Genomic DNA, 25,269 nt, shown 5'->3' with positions numbered 1-25,269 from the left:
GGCCACTGATCCCTGGCCAAGTGTTTATCCTTTATGAGATGAGGAGACCAATTATGGAATTAACTAGGATGGGAGTTTAGATTTATAAGAAAACCACTTGAGTTGCAGATAACAGTAATCTTAAGTAATGAAACCAAGACTTCATCCTTAGTGCTGTGATTTTGCATAGAGCAAAGAAAGACCAGTTCCCAAAGATGCTGTGGTCTAATTCTGGCCACCCCTCTTCTTGAGGATAGATGACAGCTACCTGCATAAAATTTACTGGTGTGATATCAGAAGCCAATAGACTGGATATCAAATGTAGTGGGTACTTAATACATGAATAAACAAAAATTATCAAAGCTTTAAAAACACTGCCTCAGAAATTCTTACACACTCATAGTGGTGACTCGACCTATCTTCAGTCCTCAAGTTTAAATCTCTATTTTAGTCCAGATACTGTGTTTCTGGTGAATGTGGGAACTTGAAATTATTTTCTTTAAGCTTTCATCAAACGTTCTTCATTCAAAGCTCATAGTAAATGGTCATTATGTGGGAGTTCCTTTAGCAGTAGGAGCTTTCTGGCTCAGACTCAATTCTGTACCCCTTGCTCACCTGCAGGACCCTGTTCTAGTCTCTCCACAAATTTCCTTCCCTGGGTGATGATCTTCCATTGAAACCAAAGAAGCAGCCTTCTTCATCACATGCACAGCAAGCCTAAGATCCCACACCAACACTAGAGACTGCTCATCTAGCACCAAAGCCCTGATAAAGCATTGCTGGGATGGCCCTGTCATACTATACCAGCATACCAATACGTTTGCTAAACTGATCAATAGTAAGATTGATAAGCCTTCTGCTTGGTTAAGTTAATCTTCTTATCGATCAGCCAGGCAAACGTATTGCTTTTCCTGAGAAGCCTTCCCGAGCATCGCATTGCTGCTCCCCACCCTGACACCTGGTTGTCTGGTCCTATCAAGAAGAGAAATAGAACAGCATTTTCTACATTAAATGCTTCCATTACACCCTGATCATCTTTGCCAGCAACAGATATCTCCTCAAGCAGAGGATTTATAGACAGAAGGTGCCTGACTAATTTTTCTGTGGGTGTTAGAATATTGATAATGATCGGGGACTTCCCAGGCTCACACACAGTACGTGAAGTTCAAATTAATAATGGTTATAAATCGGAGTGGTAAGTGCCTTTCCAATTACAGTGCCCAGAGCAAAGACCTCAGAAAATAAGACTAGGAAGATGAACCAAGCCATGCAGTCTGTGCCTGATGTGTTCTTGTTCTTAGCCAAGACACAACAAAGTAAAGCTAGTAGAGAGAAGCTCACTGGAAAGAAAGCAGCTGGTCCCATGTAAGGAAGATGAAAAAGAAAGATAACATACAGAATGGTGACATAGGCTGTTCTTCTACCAACTAGAATAGCAGGAAATAACCTTGGGCAGGGCATATTGGTTCAACTAGAAGAATGGTGTGCTCCCCCCATGACCCCAGTGACCTTGTAAAGAAAGTTACAGTAGCCTGTAGTAAGAGCAGGTTTTGTGAATGAGTGACAACATATGCTTTCACAGGCATTTGTGGAGCAGAACACCCACAGTTTACAACACACAAGGTACTGTTGTCATGTAGAAGAAAGGCAAGATCAATACCTGAGTGCTATCAGAGACCAAACATGGCAGATTACCTGCTAGCACTGGATAAGCACAAAGACTAGAGAGAGAAACCGAGAGGATAGAGGGGAAAGGGAGAAAAAAGACAGAACAGTCTGGGTGGGAGTTGTTGAGACACCCTTAAAAACAGAAATGTTGATGGATGGACTACTGGTGAGGGGAAGTATCATAGTTTTCCACATGGGAGGATATGTATTTGTGGGAGTTAAGACTTCTTTCCTAGTGAAAGAGCAGGGTAATTTTATAGGCATTAGAACCACTTCTCCAGTTGAGATCCCAACATTACAATGTGACTATATTCCTGAGACTTAAGTGGAGACAGACATGGTAGAATGGAACTGGGCAGGACCCTAGAGAAGAAAGTAAGCATACAGGCTTTCAGGTTTCAGTAACTGCTTCCTAGAGTCAACACCCACACATAGCCTTTCCCTGTGTCCAGGAACCTTTCTCGAAGCAAGGAACTCTTCTTAGGAGCCATGGTCCTTCCACTGCCCACCGTCAGTTGCTACCTGGCTTACGAACAAGCCTGGGCAGCCCTCTTCTCTCTTCCCAGACATCTCTCTGTGGTACATCCCAGATGAGGGAGGCAACCACTCAACTGGAACTTTTTATGACTTTACAACCTTGAGGAAACAAGCTCCAAGCATTGCTTCTGGTCTCTACCCTCCATGCTGGACTTCTGCCTAGTGGGTAAGGTCTCTCATTACATTCCATCAATACTTGACCTTTTCCAATACAGCCCCTCATAGGACACAACAGCAGCTAGACACTCTGGTGTGAGTACAATGAAAACATAAGCATGCAGACCACAGGCTGTGTATGTCACACTTCTCCATGACTTTGCCTATCCAGAAACAAATGATAGTCAGTAAATATCAGTTGAGTAATATTTAAATATAGATAGGCAAGTGGGAGAATGTTGTTGAAGGAGATTGTGGGAGGTCAGCTTGGCCTACCTCTGTCTCTGTTCTATTTTTCTCTCCCCCTTGATATAGTTTTACCATTGAATAAACCCAAGACTAACTGGAGTGTAGTTCTAGAAATGGTAGCAAAAAAAAAAAAAAAAAAAGAAAAAAAAAAAAAACCCTTGCTTCTCATGTTTGTCTTTGGTTAGACTCTGTCATTACAATGGAGAGCTGACTCACGAAATGGATGGTATTTGGAAGTTGCTAAGGTGTGGAGGTCACCTTCCGGTTTCACACTTGTGCTTTCCTGCTTGGTCTCCACTGTAGTGAGGACCTGCAGAAACCACATCTTCCCATGGGCTCCGTGAGTAACACAGCATGACCTCACAAAGCTCAAGGCTGTGAAAAAGGTGATGAGTAAACTAGAGGCAACACTTGGTTCCTTATCACTGCCAGGAAAGGTCAGGGAAAATCCTAACTAGTTCCTTGATATCATATCTCCAGGCAGCTGCTCTGTGGTTAACAACTCGGAGCAGTAAAAATACAGTCAGCACAACCATATCAGGGAGGTTCCTAAACAACTCAGCCTTAGTTTGTTCATGGGCTTCATCTCAGCCTGTCAGATTTTACAGTGTGACAAATAAGCCAGAAAGAATTCCTGGTGTGGAATACTGTCTGTGCTAGTGTGTGCTCTGTTCTGATGAAGGCCATTGGTGCTGGCTTCTTAGAGATTCCAGTAAATCATAAAAGACTTCACAGCAATCATGTAACCGTTTGGTGCTTGATCTGAGGCTGCCACTCAATGAGAGAAGAGAGTAGGGTCAGAACCCTCATCCCCAAACAGTCAAGCCCACTTTTCATGAAGACATCTTCTTCCTTTTTCACTGACGTATAGCAACCTCTTCCTCACCTTGACAGGGGCAGCCAATAGAGTGAGCTCTTTTATTACCCATGCTGAATGAAAATCACAGCAAAGTATCCATGAGCTCCAAGACTGTACAGGCCATCACAAGCATGGTACTAGGTGTCAGGTAGGGAGATGAAGAACTGACCAGGCCCCTGTGTCTGGCAGATATGGATGAGCACAGTGAGGTAGAGTAAGTTATTTAAAGCTGCTGCCCTGGATAATCAATTTCTGCAACTTCTTTTGAGTGACAGACAAGTCCACATAGCTCTTTGATTTTTGCAATATAACTGAAGTTTCTTCACTTTTTGGTAAAACGAAAAACCTTTTGTTGGTACTTGGGGAAATACTTCCACACGGCATTGGCAGCTGAGAGCCAAGCATCTGTCCTTTCTACTTGCCTTCTGTAGAATAGTAACACTTTATTCTGCATCTGAGAGATCCCTGGTGGACCAAAAGTGGGGAAGAAATTAAAAATGAAGAAAAAACATTCTTCCCTCTCCTGTCAAGAGAATAAGAATTCTGACTGCTTCCAGGGAGACGGTGGATACAGTCCTCTCATTTCACCTTCAGATAAATTTTCATTTCAAGCAAAACCATTTTCCTTTGAAAGAGTTGTTATGCAGACACACACCAAAATCCATCTAAAGAGATGTTTTGCCTTGGCGTAATGTGAGGTGTTCAATGTATTCTGACAGTTGCCAACAAGCTGGACTTGCTCCTTTCTCCCCCCTCCCATATCTTCTCCTTTATTTCTGTGTGCATGAATAGGTACTTGCATATTTGTGAATTTGCACGTGGAGCCCAGAGAGAAGGATGTCAGATAAGTGCCTCAAGTCCTTTGTGTTCTTGTCTTTCTTTGTATAATTTAAGCTAGGGTCCCTCACTGAATCCAGAACTACTGAATCCAGAGCTAACTAGTTTTCTGGAAAAGCTAGACATCAAGTTTCAGGGACACATTTATATTTAACAGCCCAGTGCTGAAACTGTTGACATGCTAGAAATTCTTACCCAGGTTATCAAGCACTTTGCCCTTTGACACAATTACTCATTCCTTTCTCTGAGTTTCTTCACGTGGGCTTGGATACCTATGCCTCATTGCTATCTACTGAGTCATTCCCAGGCAACAACCAGTTTTTGCACCCTTGTCTGGATACCTAAAAATTTTGGAGAGACTTGAGGCATCACTCTTGGGTCATGGGACATGGACCAAGTAGAAGCCAAGGATACTGTAATGTCAAGACACTGAATCAGCTAGCCCTAGTGTCAGCATGACAGGGATCAGAGGTCAGGAGTCCTAAATTAAGTGACCATTAAGTATGAAGCAACTTCCCAAATGCTCAGCTTGATTCAAGCCATAGTTTCTATGCTACACTAAGACATATGTGCGTCTACATGAACATGAGGTCTTCAAGAAGAAGTTCTCAGAGGTTAGGAAGTAGATGATGACCACAGCTAAGGAGGAATTGCTGCAGGCTAATCAAGTAGAGAAGGAAATACGAAATGACCTGGAAAAGCTTGAAGAAAGCTTAGAAAGAATAACAAGCTCCAGATGGGAGGCACAGTTTCCAATCATTTTCCATCATCTTTACATCTTTCATCATCTGCAAAGCCTTACATCACCTTCCTCATTGCTATGACAAGATGCCTCAAACAGCCACTTCACGAACGATAGATTTGTTGAGGATGTGGTCTGTCATGGCAACGAAAGATGTGTACTAGTTAGTATTTGTCAACTCGACACAAGCCAGAGTCATCTGGAAAGAGAAAACCTCATTTGAAGAATGGCCTGTATCAATTCAGTTTATGGCCTGTCTATGAGGTATTTTTGTGACTAATGGTTGGTATGGGAGGGCCTAGCCCATTGTGGGTGTTTCCACCCCTGAGAGATGGCCCTGGGTGATATACAAAGGCAGGCTGAGCACACAATGGGAGCAAGACAGTAAATGAAACACTCTTCGGTTCTAGCTTGTTTGAGATCCGGCCTGATTCCCCTCAATGATCAGCGATCTGGAAACATAAGTCAAACAATGTTTACTGTACTCCACATCAGGACCACAGTGGTCTGTCCTCAGAATGTTTATCACAGCAGTTGAAGTGGTAGCAGAAGTATGAAGCAGTGGGTCACAGGGCATCTATAGTCAGGAAGTAGAGAGACATGAGGGTGGATGCTCCTTCATGAACTCCTTTTTGTTTATCCAGAACTCCAGCCCATGTCCTTGTTCCACATTCCCCTTGGGCAGTCTTCACAGACATGCTGAGAGTTATCTCCTGGGTGGTTCCAAATTTACCATAGGTTTTCAGACACAGCACACACATAAATTTGACAGATTACTCCCAAAATTGCTGCTACTGAACATAAAGACGGACAGACTAATTTCATTGTGAGTAATTACACTGGTTTGCCATAGGACTAGCCGAAACCATAGATTTGCTAACACCAGTCTGCCACACTGCCCAGTTTCTGGGGGCCCTAGGGATGTTCTTTCATGTCAACTGTGCTTCTCAGTGGTTTAATGAGCCCAAACCCATCACAATCTATTGCCTGGATCCAGAAGGAATCTTCTCTCTATTCTGAATGACTGGACATCAATGGCAACACACTTACAGACCTGGGTTACCATCATGACCAAGCAGAAGCTAAATAGACAGTCTCTTTCTTTCCTTCCAGATCAAAGTGGATCCCAGTCCTGGCTGGACAAGTCATGGTATCATCATTCAATAATGCCACTGAAGGCTCAGACTGTGGTCACCTAAGGGAGGACATCTCCTGTGGATGAGTACCATCCAGCCCTTGCTCCAATCATCCTGTGCCCCTATTGTATTCTTACACTGACCCTTCTCCCCAGTACCACCTAATAGCAGTGTTAGAACTTATACTTACACAAGCAATAGGAGGCTACAAACCACTATCAGTAAGTTAGTGGCTCTAAAAGCAGAGCCAGATGGCTAACACCCATGGTAATAAGAAGTCTGCCTCAATTGCTGTGCAGCCATTTTCCTCCACTACACTGACAGAAGACTCAGTGACTTGGGAGGCTGCCTCTGTGCTGCACTGTGACCTGTGCTTCTTGCTTCCTGCCCAAGGTTAGGGTCCTATCCTGCCCTTTGTAAATACGTGATTCTTGAGGTGGAGGCGTCATTCCAACAGTTCATTTCCACAGGGAGTCACAGTTGTGGAGTCAAGGTAAGCTCTTTGCAGTCAACAAATGGGTCTCTTCCCTGTTAGAAGCATCCTTATTTTTGTTATTTTTAAGTCTCTCTCTCTCTCTCTCTCTCTCTCTCTCTCTCTCTCTTTCTCTCTGTGTGTGTGCACCTGAACTTATATGGTTGCACACATGCGCATCTGAGTAGAGAAGATTCTCACAGAGGAAATAGATCCCCTGGAGTTACAGGCAGTTATGAGCTCCCTCATGGGGGTGCTGGGAATTGAACTTGGGTGTCTTGGGACAGCAGCAAGTGCTTTTAATCTCTCAGCAATCTCTTTAGACCTTTCATTTCTTTTGAACCCCAAGGACATCTAAAGTCTTTCATGGGTTTTTACAATTTATAATTTGTATCATAACCCTAGAAAGATAAGTATTTATAAATCCTAGCATGCTCGACCAATGAAAAATTATATCCAAATAAAATTATACAGGAAGAGACAAAGGCAAACTACAACCATTCTTAAGGACACAAGTAAGGAGAATCCCAAGCTCTCAGGACTTTCTTTAATCCCCAAAGAGCTCAGGATTCACATCATAGATTCATTCTATAGATGTACCCTTACTTTATAAATGAGAAAAATGAAGGCTGCTTCCTGCTGACAGTGCTGTTTAGACAGCATGTTCATCTCAAAATAGCGTGTGCTTCTTTCAAATGTATATGAAAAAAGTCTTCCATGAGACTCACAGGAAGCAGAGAGGGTAGGAAGGATGCAGCACGTGATATTGCGGATCTGTCAAGCATGTTGGCTGCAAACAGCAATTCCATTAGAATACTGATCAGAATCAGCTAAGTAATAGGCATTATAGGAATAATACAATCATAATACATAAAACTGAAGTCCAACCAAGCGACTTTGGCAATGAGTTGTTTGGTAATTATGACTCTTTCTGAACACAATGGACAATGTTCAGGAGCAATTTCTAATTTATGATAGTGTTATGATTTATAGTTGGGACTGGCAATATAACCAAGGTAAGTATGTAAGCCACAAAATCTTGCCTACAATATGGTGTCATTGTTATATTAAAGGGCTACATAAATAAATTGTAAAACCTCTCAGAAATAAAAGGACTTAGGTGAAGTATGGCATCTAGCCTAATGAATTATAATGAGATATTGAAAATAAGTAAAAGAGTGTATTATCTCTACCATCCCCACTGAATAAAACTAAAGTTATAAGTGGAAGATCCTTTCACCTAAGTTGGATGCTGGTAGTTTTCCTGGTCTGTCCTTTCATTGTGTGGCTGGCATTCTGAAGGCAAAGAGTTCATGTTCGGTAAATCTATAAATGTGGATTTTTCTTAACCCAATGTTGGTGTTTTTTTTTTCTGGAGACGCTTCATAGTTTGAGTGGGAGGTGATGAAGGCCACTTGAGATCAGCATCGGCAAGGTTAGAAGCTGTTCCATCAGAGCACTCACAAAGAATGAGAAAGTTAACTACTACTCCCAAGTGGGAAGAAATTCTAGTTTGGGCTGTAACTGCATCTATAGGATGCAGCTCATTCAACTAATGTGACTTATATAATACTACTTAACTTCCAAGACCACTCTGAACTACAAACCCATGAATAATTACTGTAAAAATTCCATTTTGTCTAGCTCATAGTCCAAACATTGTGAATGCAGAAAGTTCTCCACCCATGGGTTACAATTCTCACACAGCTAGACTCATGTCTATCTATCCATGCTTCTCCTCTGCTGTGTCCCTTCATTCCATGGGACAATGATACCACATTGTGAATCACCTCCTTCTGAGATATCTCACCAACCTCACTGTCACACCATTAGGTCATATGCAAACTTCTCTTCACTGCTGCTGCTTGCCCTCAGTGCTCAAAGGAACCTTGATGATTCACCATGGTGGTTGACTTGCCATATGATGGGAAAGAACCTTAAATGGTGAATTGCCTTGTTTAGAATGGAATGTGGTGACGTTTGTAGAGCATCTCCTTGATTAATTATTGATGTGGGGTTCCCAATTCACTGTGGGCAGTGTCATTCCTGGGTGGGTCACCAAGTTGCCCTTTCAAAGCCATTTGAGCAAGCTAGAGGAACATGCCTGTCAGCACTGATTGTCCCCAGTCTCTGCTTCAGTCCTGCCTCCAGGGAACCACCCAGAGCTACTATCTTGACTTCCGTAGATGAATGACTGAAGCCTGGAAGCCAAACAAACCCTTTCCTTCTTGAGTTTTTGAGTTGTTTTTGATTACAGTATTTATCATAGCAAGAGAAACTTAAGTAGAGCAGAATTAGGTATGAAACAGCGAGATATTACTATGACAGATCTGATCATGTTGTTTGGGGGTGAATAGTGGGAAAAGTTTGAAGCTTTGGTCTCAAAGAATAAAAAGACCATTTAGTGCCCAAAGTTTAATTGGTTGCGCCAAGAGTTTGGGGGGTAGGAATATTCAGGGAAGTGCAGAGGGTAGAAGCCATATGCCTAGCTTATGAAACTCCAGTGCTGGCAAGTGATGCTAATGATGTTCTGAACAGAGAGTAGTAGGGAGGGAATACTATAATCAGAATATAGTATATGAGAAAATAATCTGTTTCAATGAAAGAAGGGGGATCTGTTATTCTCTTACTTCACTGGAAACTTACACATCAGAGACTAAACAGGCAGCACAAAGCGGGATTGATGTCTATACCAAAGGGGAAAAAAATGCTATTTTCAAGTAAACTATTATCTGGAGATGTGGAACTTTCTCCACAGTGAAGGGGTTCATTTAGCATAGGACATGACAATTCTAACAAATACAGTTAAATACAGAGCTTTAAGCATATAGCCATCATTGGTAGAACATGCAATTGAGAACTCAAAAGATAGGGTAAGTTTTAACCTACTACAGCACAAAAGAGGCTTAGCAAGAACATGGAGCCTTATAACACAGAAACTCAGCAAAACATTGAATGTGTTCTGAGCATGATCAAGAATCAGCAGGATAATAAAGTTGATTATGTGTTTAGAAAAACTCAGTAAGTTTAAGATAACTTAAAGTGAGTTTCTGTGTACACACACACACACATGTATATGTGTGTATAGATATGTGTATATCTGAGTGTATGTATGTGTTTGAGTGTGTCTTGTGAGTGTGTATATCTGTGTGTGTGATTCTATGTGTATATGTTTATGTGTGTGCATGTGTGTGAGTGTGTATGTGTGTGTTATGTTTGTCCGAGTATCTGTGTTGTGTGAATGCGTATGTATGTGTGTATATGTGAATCTTTATTTGTCTGTGACTGTGTGTGTGAGTGTATTTGTATGTGGGTGTTTATCTTCTGAACACAAAGAAATGAAGCTAAAACAATTGAGAGTAACTCTGAGAAAACCCACAAACATTTGGGAATTAAGACACCAGAAAAAAATAGAGGTTCAAAAATAAAACAGGAGAAAAACATTATTTAAGTTGTCCACTCTATCTGTAGATAAGGCCATTAATGAGTCAACTTTTTGCATCAAAACTCTTAACAAAATAAAGGAAATATGATCTAATATAAACAAAGGGATGGAAATAATCAGGATGGGATAGAAACCAATAAAATTGAAAACGAAGTACAAAATTCTCAGTACAATAAATTTCATTGCTTAGAAAAATTAAAATAAATGTATACACTTAAGGTTGAACTGGCTTTTATAAAAGGTCCCATAAATCATAAATATCAAAAAAGTAAAGTGGAAATGCCAGCAAAGAGTGTGCAGTATGAGGAAAAGTATAACAGAGATAATAAAATGCTCACATTTCTCAAATAATTTAGTATTCCAAAGACCATTTAAGAAAATCAATTGCATGATTATTCATAGTCAACATTGACCCTTTTACAAAAACTAAAAATGTTTGATCTCATTGAGTTTTACTAAACATTTTTCTGAAGAATCTACTCAGCTCAGAAAGACTACAAAGGAAATGAAGGTACTCAGATGGTCAAAAAAGAAATAACAGTGGAATTTTCTTACAAATATCAATGAAATATCTGTAGCAATTTTAGTGAATTCATAAAATCCACTAGGAACAATCTGCAGGTTTATGAAGGCATTGGTATAAGAAGTGCATATATGAAAATTAATTATTCTTCTATGTATAATCAGTGAACATCTACAGATTAAAATTCCTTAATTATAGAACAAATATATGAATGTTTAGATTAAAGTTTAACAAAATGAGAACATAGTTATGTGTAGAAAGAATCTCTCATGTAGTATATGGTAGCATCACCTGTCAACAAAAGGCTGATGGCTTATGAGAGGAGGCAGGAAATAGGAGGTGGGAGTTTTGGTAGGAAGAGAGGAACTCTGGGATAGAATCAATTATAAAAAGGCTCACCTAGAACACTTTGGAGACAGACATGTGAAACTGAGGATAGGTAACCAGCCATGTGGCACTCCTAGAGTAGGATGAACAGGATAACTACGTTATGAGCTAGTTGAAGCTAGTTGAAGAACAAGCCAAAGCTTGTGGCCAGGCATTTATTTATAAATAATAAGCCTCAGGATCATTATTTTGGGAACTGTGATAAAGGTGAAAAAAGTCCATAGTTGCAAATGGTGTCCACTGTGGTAGGCATTTAATCCAAACTTAGAAATTCAAGCTTAAAACAAAGGATTCAGGTATTAGACAAAGTCTTAGGTGGAAAGCACTTTCCTCGCTGGTTGGGAGCTGGAAAATGCAAAGAGGCTTAGTAGAGTTCCTTTAGAGCCCCTGCTGTACAGCAAGGCTGGCTGCTGGCTGCTGGCTGGCTACTGGCTGGCTACTGGCTGGCTGCTGGCTGGTTGCTGGCTGGCTGCTTCTTGACTGCTGGCTGGCTGCTGGCTGGCTGCTGGCTGGCTACTGGGCAGCAGTTGGCTGCTGGCTGTTGGCTGCTGGCTACTGACTGCTGGATACTTGAATGGGTCCTGTGAACATCTGGCTCAGCAGGCAGGTACAGCAGCTGGGTAGTAGGCTCTCAGCAAGTCCAGGAACTCCGGATGTGTAGAGACTACAGTTTCTTGACCCAATCACTGTGGATACTGCTGAGAAGCTTGCAGCAAGGTGGGAATACCCTTTTTGTCTAGTCAGTCATGGCAGAAGGCTTGGTCCTTTAAGGTTTGGCCTGCATGGTAGAGTATGGCTTTCAGAACAGAAGCTAGGCACAGACTGAGAAAAACCTCTGAACAGGTACAATATGCTTGAAAATGTGCTGAAGAACTAAAGAAACTGAATATAAACAATCACAGAAAACATAAGTAATTGGAAAATAATAAAGTAAAATCTCCAAACTAAGGCGAGATAAATTAGAAAGAAAATATTTTCTATGTTAAGAAATGGAAAATACAAGGAAAGAGGATATTTCAACTTCGTATAATATTGTTTTAACTATTGACATAGAAATAAGTTTGCATGCAGTTATTATTGTAATCTTATATATCCTCTTTAAGAAAAATCAGGATAAATCAGACTTAGGTAAGGAAGACTGAAAGATGGAATGGTAGGTTACATGATATAGAGCAAAAATTAGAGGCTTCTTTACATCAAAATTAAGACTCTTCTGAAGAATCAGATCTGGAAACTGCAACAAGGGCAAAAAAAAAAAAAAAAAAAAAAAAAAAAAAAAAAAAAAAAAAAAAGTAGATCCAGTTGAGAAAAATATAACAAAGGCTTAAGAATGGCAGCCCATAGAGATATGATGTGCTAAGCTAGGTGTACTGATTATGTTTGATGTAATCTTAGAGAGTTTGAAATTTTAAAATACATACAGATGTTGATACATTATACAACTGATACATATTCAGAATACCCACGGGCTTTTGTCTTGAATTCTGAAAAGCATGACTCTGAGCTTATACACTTTTCAGAGATGGTGGCTATCTTTGTAATACCTTTGCAAATTGAAGCTGATGATGCTCCAACCTATGTATCTAATAAAATGCAAAAAAAAATGTTTAGAAATTATGGCATAGAATATGATACAGGTATGTGTTACAATCCTACAACTCAAATGATAATAAAACAATCTAACTGCACTTTATAGGAGATATCGAATCTCCCAGAGAAAGATTATATAATATTTTATTAACTTTAAAGCTCTTTAATGTTAATGAACAAAAAACTTACCCTCTTTATTTTAAGGATTTCCTAACTTCAGAATGGAAAGAGGAAAATCCTGTTGCACTGGGGAAGAAGTTTTGTATTTGTTTCCACAGGAAAAGAAAAACTGTGAGTTATCTTCAAATTGATAAAAACCAGTTTTGATAAGAGGTGATTTGTGACGATCCTGACTGCCCATGTGAAAGAAATCAAGACCAACAACACAAGTAACATGTATTGCTGATCCGTCTACATGGAAACACTTCTGAGACTGGCTGAGACATGAGAGTCTCTCCCGTCAGAACTTTAGTTAAACACAGCCAATAAACCTTGTCTACAACTTCCTTGGAACTCAACCATTGTTTCAAATGGCAAAAACAGAAATCTATATTACAATTTGGTTACACAATCCAAGCTAGATTATAAAGAAAGGCGGGACCCTTACCTGCTCAGAGAAAAACTAATCATCTGTGCACATAGCACATTCCATACATATGTCACAGCAGAAATGCATGTTACTTGTGAAAATTGACATATTTATAGACACTGATGAAGTTAAAATGGCTCTGGAAAGATTCACCCTCAGGTGATGCTGAAAAGGATGCTGAGATTCTGAGAAATATTTATTCCAGCATCCTGCTTGAGCCTACCTCAGATTGCTTCAGTGCTGTTTCCTCAAAAATCTGTACCCAAGACAATTTCAAAATGTCTAGCTGGATTGCCTATTATCATAAACTGTTCCAACCCTGGCTACATTTAGACCCTGAACATCCCCAGCACACAGAGACTAGACAGCAATGTTGAACTAGCTTTCTTAAAACTAACCAACATTCCAATTTTCTAAAGGCCTCCAAAAAATAATAACAATGCCTACAGTAGCAGGAATCAATTTTAAGAGAGAAAAACCCCCATTCTAAGATGTGGGATGGATGGTTTTTTTGGTTGCTTAATGGATGATAGATGATTGTCATCATTAAAGGGGTGGTTATGAGTCGTTAAGGTCTTGGGGAGACAGGAAACATAATAAGGGAGCTTAGATATTCTTTTTCTATTTCTCTCTTTTATTTTTTTCTCATATCTAATGTTAGGGAAGAAAGGGGGAGAAGAGATGAAATGGAAAGGGGGGAGATATAAAAGTAGGATAAAAGTTAGTTTACTGAATCTATTTTTAATGCAAAGAACATCAACAAGCAAAATATTTTTGACATTTAGTATAGGCCTTGTATATTAATTCAGATTAAAGGTATATATTGTTATAGCATGCTAGGTACATTTTTTCAACTCTTGTTTAAGGTACTTTATCTATCTAATTCTTAAAATGCAATGTAAATTTCTATTATTTTTGAAAGCTGCTATTAGAAACAGGATAATTTAAAAGTTCAGCAATCAAGTATATGGTAAGGTTACATATGAGTTTAGTTAATTACAGAAATATGCTTCCTAGATTAAACAGATAGTAAACAGCTAGAAACAAACAATTCAAATATACTATAAATAGATGGTTGTCAAAAACCTCAGAGACCCTCAGGATATTACATTTAAAACTGTTTTATTAAGAAAGGACCTATTTGACAATGAAATATGTTTGTTCTTACCACCACCCCATTTTACTTCAAAGAAGATGATGAGCATCAAGAACCTCCTTATGGAGCTTGCTTCAATGTGGCAAGCTGTGACTGAGCAAGAAACTGTCCTTGCTTCAACTGCAGACAGAATGCTATCCGAACTGGAAAAACAGGACTTAGGGAATTTGACTGATAAGCTTTGCAGGGACAAGGTAGACAAGTTCTTCAATCGTCCTGTTTAACAGAAAAGTCTGCCAGATATTCTAGGATAGAAGAGAGAAGAAGATGCTACAACAACAGAGGCAAACCCTGGCAGGCAGTCAACGCCTCTGTCATTTCCATAATTTTGGAAGTTACTGCCTCTTCACTTTTTGCACACTCAGGAATATTTATTCCTTCTCAGGTCTCTGATGGACTTGAAGAAGAGATAATTATAGTCTCACAATTAAGCCCAAGTTGTTTAGGATTTAGGAAAATGTAAAAATCAACATAAGATGGCAAACTAAGAGATAACAAAGAAAGGTGGGTAGAAACTAGTGTTGATTAATCCAAAGTTGTTAGTGGGAAACAAAACTACAAGTTCACAGGGACCACAACAGTGAGACAAGAGGATTAGTCCACACACAAGGACCACAACAGTAAGATAGGATGTCTAGACCAAACTCGGCCAATGATTTCTTCTAATGTTACTAGACGAAATCAACGGGTTAGATGAGATGGTGCCTGTGTGCAAGTCCAGCAGGCCAAAGTCTGACGTAGAGGATTCTGAATACAAGATGAACCCAAGCTACAGAGTGAGATCACATCTGAAAAATGACAGAATCTAGAGAAACCAACCACTGCTATTTGAATACAGAGAAGCAAAAAGAACATCAATGTTATCACAAAGCACACTAAACATATACAAAGGTCCAGACCCTGAAAAACAGGAAGCACATCCCATGTACTAGGCTAAATAAAGTGATGTAGCCACACAAAGTAGGGGGAGGTGGTGTACAGAAGTACATTGTTACTAAGGTGAAAGAATCCCTGGCAAAGCAGCTGTGGGTTAACACACACAATGTAGCAATGCAGTGCTATGCTCTGCAAAACATAGTTTCAATTACTCAATGAAAAAACTAATGGAAGTGGAAGGAAAAAATTAAAATCTGTTTTATTTTATTGCATTTCTCTCATTAATTGATACAAGGAGAAATGCCCTATACAGGGGAAATATAAAAAACACTGCAAGCCTGTCTGACCCAACTCACACACCTTCTACCCTAACCACAGAACCCTTATTCAAAGCACGTGGGAGGTTTTCAGGACTAGCATATACTGAGAGCCACGAAGAATCTATGTGTTTGAAGGGGTGGAAACAAGCCCTGTTTATGAGTGCCATAGTAAGAAACTAGAAACTAATAATTAAAAAGGCAAGGAAGCTCAGAACTCTTTAGAAATTGAGATACAATCTTCCATCCAACCAATGTGTAAAAGGTGAAATTATTAAGGGAAATGTAGACATTTTGAACTGAAATAGGTTGAATGTACTGCATGTATTTTTCAGATCTCTTAGGTCTAAGCATGGTTAGACACACCTATTCTTTTCACCCTTAAAGAGTGAATGTAGGAAGATTGGGTGTTCAAAGTCAGCTTCTCTTACAGAGCTTAGAGACACCTCAGGCACATAAGATCTTACTCAATGGCCCCTCAAACTCCAACAGGAACCTCCTTGGATGCTTTAATATGATAGTCACTAGATTCACTTCTCAGGGTTAAAGGGCAGGAACTGCTTATAGGTAGTGGAGACTCTGGAGCTATCTGGGCTGCCTGTAAGTCACCCTGGCCAAGGATACAGCTTCTGTAAATTACACCCAGGCTGGGTAGGCTTTTCAGTGATGTAACTGCCCCTGAGTGAAGTCCTGTGAATAACCACAATAAGTTACATTTATTTACACCAATGATTTTAAGTCTTGCTTTGTTTTGAAATCCTGGATTGGTCACAATGCTGATTTGCTAACACACCCAGAGAAATCTTTCTGGATAGCTCAGCCTTGTTCAGCTAGCTGGCACCAAAGCTTGGCTTTAAGAGCAGCAGAGCTCACTAAGAGAGAGGTCAGGAGATCAAGGCTCAGCTTTCCTGAAGACTCTCAGACACCCCCCAACCTCACCTGCTAAAGAGGTGGGGTTAAAGCTGAACCACAGAGGTAGATTATAGCTTAGAGAATGGCACACAGCTAGGCACAGTTAGGCACAGCTAGGCAAAACTAGGCACAGCTAGGCTGTATACACATGTGGGACGGCTTTCATGCTATCCAATTAACTACAGAACCCATGCTTTGTTCTTCAAACCATCCTGCATTTTACAGAGGGGACATCTTTCCCCCAAAACTCAAAGCATTGGCTAAGGGATTTGAGTTCTTAATGCTTTCATGATAGGACAAGCGGCACACAAATCTGTCCAATGTGAAACACTGGGTATTCAGACAAGGCAAGAATATGCACCTCACTCATAGGCAAGTTGTAGCTAGACCAGCTTCCCATTCCAGGAATACCAGACTCCATTCCATGTGAGGATGGTGTTCTATAGTGGATGGACAAGGCTGGGTGGGATAGATGGGAAAAGAACCTGGGCTTTATGGCTAGACGGTAGCATGAAGGTTGGCTGCGATACCAATGCTTTTCCCTCCTGGTGTAGCATGCATCTTGCATGTCAGCACCAAGCCAGGGTAACTCTCCAGCACCATCTGTGATTCTTGTAAATAAAAACTGGAATGTATGACTTGCTTCCCTGTGAGCCTGTCTTCTCCCTTCTTCCTGTGGGTACATTGCTCCTATGACATCCATCCTGTTTCCTTCCTCCTTCTCACATGTGGGTGACACTCCTGGTTCCACGCACTTGACCCCTGGCTATTCTCTCTCATGCTCCCCACCCCTGCCCTATTTTCTTGGTACATACATGTTTCTTCTTGCCCTTTTGGCTTGCACCTATAGCCCCTGCCCCATTAGCATGAAGGCTTTTACACGGAGTGGAATTCTGGGTGTTCTGTAGGAAGGACTAAGCACTCACATACTGCTTCCTGCCCTCTCCAAGAGGCTCTCCTATCGGCCTTTCTGTCTCTGAGCATGCTTGTCCTTTCTCTGTGTCCCTGTCCCTCACCTTTGTGGATGGCTGAGCCTTTGCTCCTATGTGTCATTCATGGGACCTCCGGGGCCCAGATCGATGTGGTGGTTGTGCGAGGGCGGTGGGGGGGGAGACCCAGAGAAGGCTTACACAGCTGAAGCCTTCGGTGGCTGGAGCACTTAAGAGGGAGACTGTGTAATTAAGTGGAGATCAGCCCTCCAGCCCCCTGGGCACTGGGCGTCAGCAGCAAGAAGAAGCCCCCTCATTACCCAGAGAAGAGAACTGTGATTGGATGCTCTGGTCAGGCCTCTAGTGACCCCTTTGTTACCACAGTGGAAGGAGTGCACTTTCAGCTAGCTGTCTTTGCCAAATGCTATCATTTTAAGAGCCATGAACACGGGGGAGCGGGGCCTAGGGGTATACACACTTCCATATGCTGGGAACAGGGAGACAAATGTAATACTGCACTATTAGAATGACACAGAAGCTCACTTCTGCCCTGAACACGAGACAGCTTGAGAGGATTATGCAGGACAGGCTGTCACACGATGAAAATTTCAGAAATCTGTTAACCCCAGATCAGACCCAGTGAATATTTTATCACCCCACATGGAGAAGGGGCGGTATATTTATTAAGTGTGGGAAGACACGGCCAAGAGACTGGGCACATGAAAGCAAAGAAGAGGCTGTGTCTTTAGTACCCAGTTGGGATAATCACAGGGTACTCTTCTGATGAACAGAAGAGGGGGACATCTCTGTCCACTAGGACTCCCAGACAGATGATATTGGAGGAGAATGGGCACAGGGCAGAGGGAGTCTGGCCAGGGTTCAGTGAGAGGAGGCAGTGGGGCTGCTGGGCCTATAAAGATGATTATGGCAGTGGGAGTCAGCATCAAAAATACCAGAGGCAGAGGGGAGAGAGAACAGGGTAGATTTCCACCAGAAATGTTTTAACTGAGACCTCATTCAACATGTTGAACTCAAATAGCTTTTACACAAGGGGAGATAGCTTGCTTTTCAGAGACATGTGCAGAGACGCATTACTTAGAATCATAGAACAGAGAAACTAGCATTGCCTGTATGTGACCACTGGGATGGTGTCCCCATGCACAGAGAACACAGAAAGCATGGGTGAAAACATTTGGACCTTCAGCACAAATCTACCCAGGTGATCTGTATCAGGCATTATACTGGGGACATGGGGATGTTTTTCAAGTTCATCTAGGACAAAGGACATTAGAGGACTTTCATGCTACACAGGAAATGGAAGCAGGAAATGGCCCAGTGCCCAGATGGTGCCTCACCTGATGCCACAGGAGAGGAAGCATCAAGTTGTGAAGCTTTCTCCGTGGCCACCTGGATCCAGAGACCGTCCAGCAGTGCACACTTGCTTCTACTTCTTTCCCACTGTGTCAAGAAACTGAGTCATGTGACAATGCCAGATCCTAGATTCCCACTTTTCAAAGGGAGTCTAAGTCTGGGACCACTGGACCACCTCTAATGGGTAAAGGAATAAACTGTGGTATCTACACAGCAAACCTACAAGCCATTTTAAAGTGGCAGGTTTGTCTACATATTTTAAATGAACTAGACACAAAATGTAGAGGGACACGGAGCATGTCCAAACAGCTTAGAGCCTATGCACCGTCCTCCCCCCCCGTCTGTTTGTCTCTCTGTGTCTCTGTCTCTGTCTTTCTCTGTCTCTCTCACACAAACACACACACACACACACACACACACACACACACACACACACACACACACACACACGGACAAATAAAAGCACAACTCCTGGGCTTTTCCGCAAATTGCCCAGATTACTGAGATAACATTTGCCCAACAATGTCAAGGGGTCACAGAAAAAACCAACACAATATGTTTCTCCAAACCCAGCCCATCTGAACGCCTGAGCTCCAGTGTAAGCAGAGCCCAGGGGGCGGATGATGGAACAAAAGCACCCTTCTCTAATTGACTGAAAAATTAGCCGGCTCGCCCCATGGGAGGCACTAGAGGCTGCAGCAGATGGAGGCTGCTGGGCACTGCAGCTTAAAGGCTCCCCGAAACCCGCTGTGGATCTTCTGCAATTATGGGCCACAGCACTCCTCTTGTTTGACAGAACACCAGAAAGTCAGGGCAGGGGACAGAGGGTCGGGAGATCCCACCTTCCTCATCTCCAAACTGAAGCTCCTAAAAAGGCTATCAACACGGTGGAGCCTCGTGTCTGCACCGCAGGTCATTTACATGTTTTTATACACTTGGCCTCTGGCCCAAACAGATGCTTGCTTTGATTCTGGTGATCTGAATTAATCCGAGTTGCTGTGTCTTGATCCTCTAGATGTGGGTCTGTGGTTCTTGGGCAGCACAAATGGAGCTGAACTGCTCAGTAGAAATGTGTCAGGGTGAAAGGGCTGTTAATATTGTGAGTGCTCAGGAGCATACAAGCACAGCAATGGAAACTGCTTCTCCACACAACCTCACCACTGGCTAGGATGGCTGTTACTGTGATGAGAAATGAAAACCTGTGGCTCAGAACGTTGGAACCCACTGACTTGGCTAGAATTGCTGTTTAGCCACTACTGGGATGTTCTCCGTCTCTGCCTCCACAGAGCTAAGGTTATAGGCCACTGCCATGTGCAGCTGCAGTTCGGAGGAACTCAGACCCTCTTGCTTTTGTAGAAAGTACTTTAATGACTGAGCCATCACTCCAACCCTGCTCTTTCTGTCCTCTTACATAATAAACACCCTGTAGAATAAAGGAAGAATCTTGTTCTCTTATCATCCAACTTAAAACAAACACCAAATCCCTGTAGGTTCCTTCCTATACCCAGACACTGAAATACAACTCTGTCCTTCTAGCATCCATTTCCATTAAGACACTTGCTGGTGTCATGAAGGGATGGCTCAGTGGTTAGGAGCACTGGCTGCTCTTCCAGGGCACCAGTGTTTAATTCCTAGCAATGACATAATGGCTCACAACTGTCTCTAACTCCAGTCCTAGGGGAATGTACTGACCTGTTCCGGCAGCAGGCATGCAGGCATGCAGTGGTACATAGACTCACATGTGACATGTGCACAGACTTTTACAAATTAAATAGTTTAAATGACGGCTGTTGGGTTACTGATTCAGATTCGACATCTCATGTCACAGAAGTTTCTTATTGCTTGTTCCATGTTGGAGCTCTGTGGAGGACACCTCCCTTCCAGGAGCATCCTTAATGTCCCCATTACTGTGTGAATCAAGTAACTGAGGCACATCCTAGACAGAACAAGGGGCATCTTAGTTAGCTTGTGCACACAGGATGGTTTAGAAGGAAAGAGACCCTTTGTGTTATGACATATATCTGTGTGGTGTTTAAGAAGCATTCTGTGGATAAATGTGCAACAGTTTACAGTTTCCAAAATTTTTAAAAATAATAAATAATTATTGCCATACCATTAGCAATTCTAGAGCACAAGGAGGAATTGACTAGAATATGACAAGAGTAACTGACCCTGTACCCCTTGTCCCTTTGTATTGTCCCACATGAAACCGGAACCTATAATTAATTCTTGCAGTATGTCTCATTCAGTCAACATTTAAAATGTTCCTGTTGCGTTGCTGTAGAGTTTCTAATCAGCATGTCAGTATGACATCAAACACCTTGTGGTGACCTCCTTAATCACTGTGTTGTTCTTCACTGTTAGATTCTTCCCCCAAATGTTTTTTACATGTTCATTGTCGGCATGACCTTTCCACCAGAACTATGACCCTACAAAACAACCTCGTCACCCTGATCCTCCCGATGCTCCCCCACCACTGCCCCTGCCTCTACGGCTTTGACCCTCAGGAGTCCCAGCACCGTGGGTTCCTCTGGGAATGCCAGCTAGGCATTATTGGTGCTGTGCAGCTTACAAGGCAGTGACTCTGTCCTCTACAAAACAAGCACACTGCAGACGCCTGTGGGCAGATGGACAATGGGGACACACCCACTGCTGGGCTGTTGCAGAGCAGAGGGCTCTGCTCTATTACTATTTGCATGGGTGTCAGGGAACAGATGTTTCTGTTACCTGGAGACTGGGTTCCAAGGATACAATCCTGGGTAACAGGGTAAAGAGGTGGTTGGCTTGAAGCGCTAAGAATTTCCAGAGAAATGTCATGAACATCCCTTTTCCTTATTTGTGTCTCTGTCTTTGGAGTCATTTGTACAAATCTGTTGCCAGTTTTTAATTAGATATATCTTCACTGTTTGGGGGACTTATAAAACTATGAGTTGACAAGTTATCTTCTAGTAAATCATTTACAAATATGCTTCTCTCCGAGACTATTTCATATACCCTTGAGCCTTCCTCCTCACACAGCAAAGACTTAATTTTGAATAAAATAAATAATAAATAATTTTGGCAAATAGAGAATGTTCTGGATGCAAGGTGACTTATGCCCACTGCACCCTTTTTACACTGTAATGTCTTGAAGGTGAAGCCATTTCTTTATATTTTTGGTTGTAAGCCTAGCCTTTAATAACTAAGCCATCTCTGAAGCCCAAGGCCATTCTTTTATTGATAGGGAATTTGAATCTCTTTGTCTTTATTTTTTTATCAAGGGTATAGCTCAAAGTTTGCCATTTTTATTGACCTGTTGCAAGGACCTCCAGAGTCTACTGTTTCCTCTGGGTTGTATGTTTGGGTCCCACCCATGTCTTGCTCTTTAGTTGCTCCTGGCCATTCCTGATGTGTTCATTTTTTTCATTTAGGAAGCAAATGTGTGCTTCTTTCTAGGAAAAATGTTTTTTTTGTTTGTTTGTTTGTTTGTTTGTTTGTTTTTTCCCTGTGCACTTTAGGTTTTGCTTCAAGTCATCTCAGAATTTTGAATCAATGCATTCCCCTTTCCTTTTATCTTTTTTAAAAATAGTTCCATATTTCTTGAAATATCCTCCTTTATTTGGATTATTAACAAGTGTGCTAGCTAATTTCCAAGAGTTTGAAGATGTTTTTCTCTTCTTGGTTTGTAACTTAATTCTCTTCTAATATTAAAAATGCACTTCATGTGGCACATGGCCAGTGGTGGGTATGGCTCTGTCGGCGTGACACAGTGCCACTGCAGAATGTGTACACTGACCACGTGACTTGGTTCCACTGCTGAGTACCTGCGCTGATGAGGGTGGCAGAAGTATCTAGTGAGAGCTGCAGGAACGTTTGCTGGACACTGGAGCCGTGTGGGTGGAGTCCTGAGGGTTCTGCACTTGACAGCTGAGAAACTGATTCTGCCGGGCCCTTGAAGATTTTCGTGTGTGACTTCATCAGTTTGAAAGAGATGATTGCAACAGCACCCGCTCTAGCCAGATGCATGTGTGGTTTTGCAGTGGCTGGGTTCTGCGTTCAGGGTTCTAGAACGTTCTAGCCCCTGTTTAATACTGCTGTGTCTGTGTGTGAGACTTTATGTTAGCCTCTGCCCTGTCTCAGGAAGTGCCCTCCACCCTGGCTCATCAGGAGGCCTGTAACACTGTGCCCTGAGTGATAGTTCACTTTCTGTTAACCTGCTATCATGATCACTGTCTATTTTGCTTTTCTTAATCGTGCTATAATATGGAGAATTTTTTTTCAAGGATCATTTTTACGATTCTTTGGCAATTTTATACATGCATACAAGGTATGCTCAGTACATATTTTCCCATTGCCCTCCCCCTTCTCATGCCTGCTCCAAGCTCATGTCTTCCTCTTCTTTCTTCTGTCTTCATTACCTACTAAGTTCAGTTAGTGTTCTGAGTATGTGTATGGGGACATCAACTGTATCTCTGGATACTTACCAAAGACCTTGCCCACAAAGAGTGAACCTCTGTCTCTGGTCAGCCATCAAGTGGCAATAGGTCCTCAGCCAGTGGTGGAACCTCATAATCCCAGGTCCTGAGCTAGGAGTGAAACCTCACTATCCCCTTTCTGTCCACGCCTGAATAGCAACTGGCTTTATCCTATGCAGGTGTTATGCCGATGACCAAGGATGGCTCTGTGCCCGTGACTGCCAGGCCTTGTCCAGAAGACAGTGTTTCTCAGTGCTCCTCCCATTCTCCAGGTCTCAAACTCTTCCTGCTCCCATCTGTCTATGCTGTTCCTTTCCGGACAGATCATGTGACTCACACATCCCAGGAGCTGAGAACTCATGGTTATTTATCCTCAGCTCTCTAGCCATTTAAACTGCTCATGAGTCTTGTGTTGATTCCTGCACAAACTGGGCAGTTAGGTTAGAAATCCAAAAATGGCAAGCAGGTTGAAGAGACCTGTATTCACCTGTGCCCAGGGCCATCTGTATTTCTTAGCCTTGCTCTGGGCAGACCACCGGAAATGATGGTTCTTCTGAGCCATCACACACGGCTACCCTGACAACATGCCTCCAATGGGTTGCGTTGATGTGTGTTTTCACTGTAGCAAAGGCCAAGTGTAGACTTGGGGGGAAAAACACCACCCACTACTCTTCCCAGCTAATCTTACCCTTGTGTACACAGGTTCAGGGCTGACCATTTAGGTACCAGTGATCTATTAAGAAGAAGAAGTGATCCTGAAGAAGAAACTTGACTCTCCTCCTCAGCAGCCATCTATTTCCTGTAGCTATTCAACCAGAGATGGGACCTTGTGAACCTTCCCTCATCCATGTTGGCGCATAGAGTGGTATGACAGACCACCTGCATGCCTTATGCAGGAAAGCCTAAAGCTGTGAGTTCAGATTCTGTTCAGACCCAGGCTTCCCATTTTATCATTGGTTTTCTCTGTGCTCTGTTTTTGTTGCAAGCTTTCATTTCTCCTTCTCAGTTGGGTCATTTGCATATTTCTGGCATCCAAGCACAGTTGTAACATCTACCGTATTGTGTTTCTCACTGTACCTCTGTGTATAAATATTCATATCTGTATATATTGTATGATTGTGCATTCATACCCATCCACACACATCTTTCCATATTCATATGTACGTATGAATATGCATCCCTGCTCATGTGTGTGTTAGCTTTAAGGCTTTCTCCAGAGACTGAAATATACACACTTCTCATGGTCTCAGCACTAATACGCTACCTCACAGCCCTGTGGACATTCACTTCCCTTCAATATTACAGTTGTCTTCTAGACAACATCCGCATATATCAAACCTCCACCTGAATACAGCGTAAATGTTGCTTTCGAATAACAAATGTGTTTTAGGGACTTCAGGAATAATCACATGTTACAGTCCACTTCAGTCATGGGCTGTCATCCTCACATTCTCTCAGAGTCCTACTCCTTCTGTAGAAACATGTCCTGACACTAGGTTCTGAAAGGGTCTGTGCCATGTGACTTCTCTAGTCCTGTTTTCATTGAAGAAGCTTCAAGATTCATCCATAACTTGCTGTGCCTGCACCTAGAGCCTGGGGCTCATAAAGCTCTGGAGCTCCTTGGAGCACCTTGGAGCACCTTGGAGCTCCTTGGAGCACCTTGGAGCACCTTGGAGCTCCTTGGAGCACCTTGGAGCACCTTGGAGCTCCTTGGAGCACCTTGGAGCTCCTTGGAGCACCTTGGAGGTTTTCTGGTGTCCGGGGCATCTGATAAGAAGCAACTGGTCATTTGCTCTCTCTGTCCACACACAGCACAGCACATTTGTGGGTACTGAACTCTGTTGCTGTTGGTTTTCAGCTGTCTTGCTATGCTGTATTTGGGTGGGTTACCTTGGTCTGATACCGCCAGGGTAATACTTAGTTTCTCCAGGCTAACAGAGAGGATGGTTTTTGGCTCTGCCATTTCAGACATTTTTTTCCAACACCAAACTCTCTCCTCTGGTACACTTTGCTGACACAGTGATCAGAGGCCTGTCACTGTTCTCCAAGGCCCTGAGGGACAGTCCTTTTTAAAACCTAATTGTT

This window comes from Micromys minutus (genome assembly GCF_963924665.1).
Source record: "Micromys minutus genome assembly, chromosome: 20".
Classification (NCBI taxonomy): domain Eukaryota; kingdom Metazoa; phylum Chordata; class Mammalia; order Rodentia; family Muridae; genus Micromys; species Micromys minutus.
Note: the sequence above shows the minus strand (reverse complement) of the source record.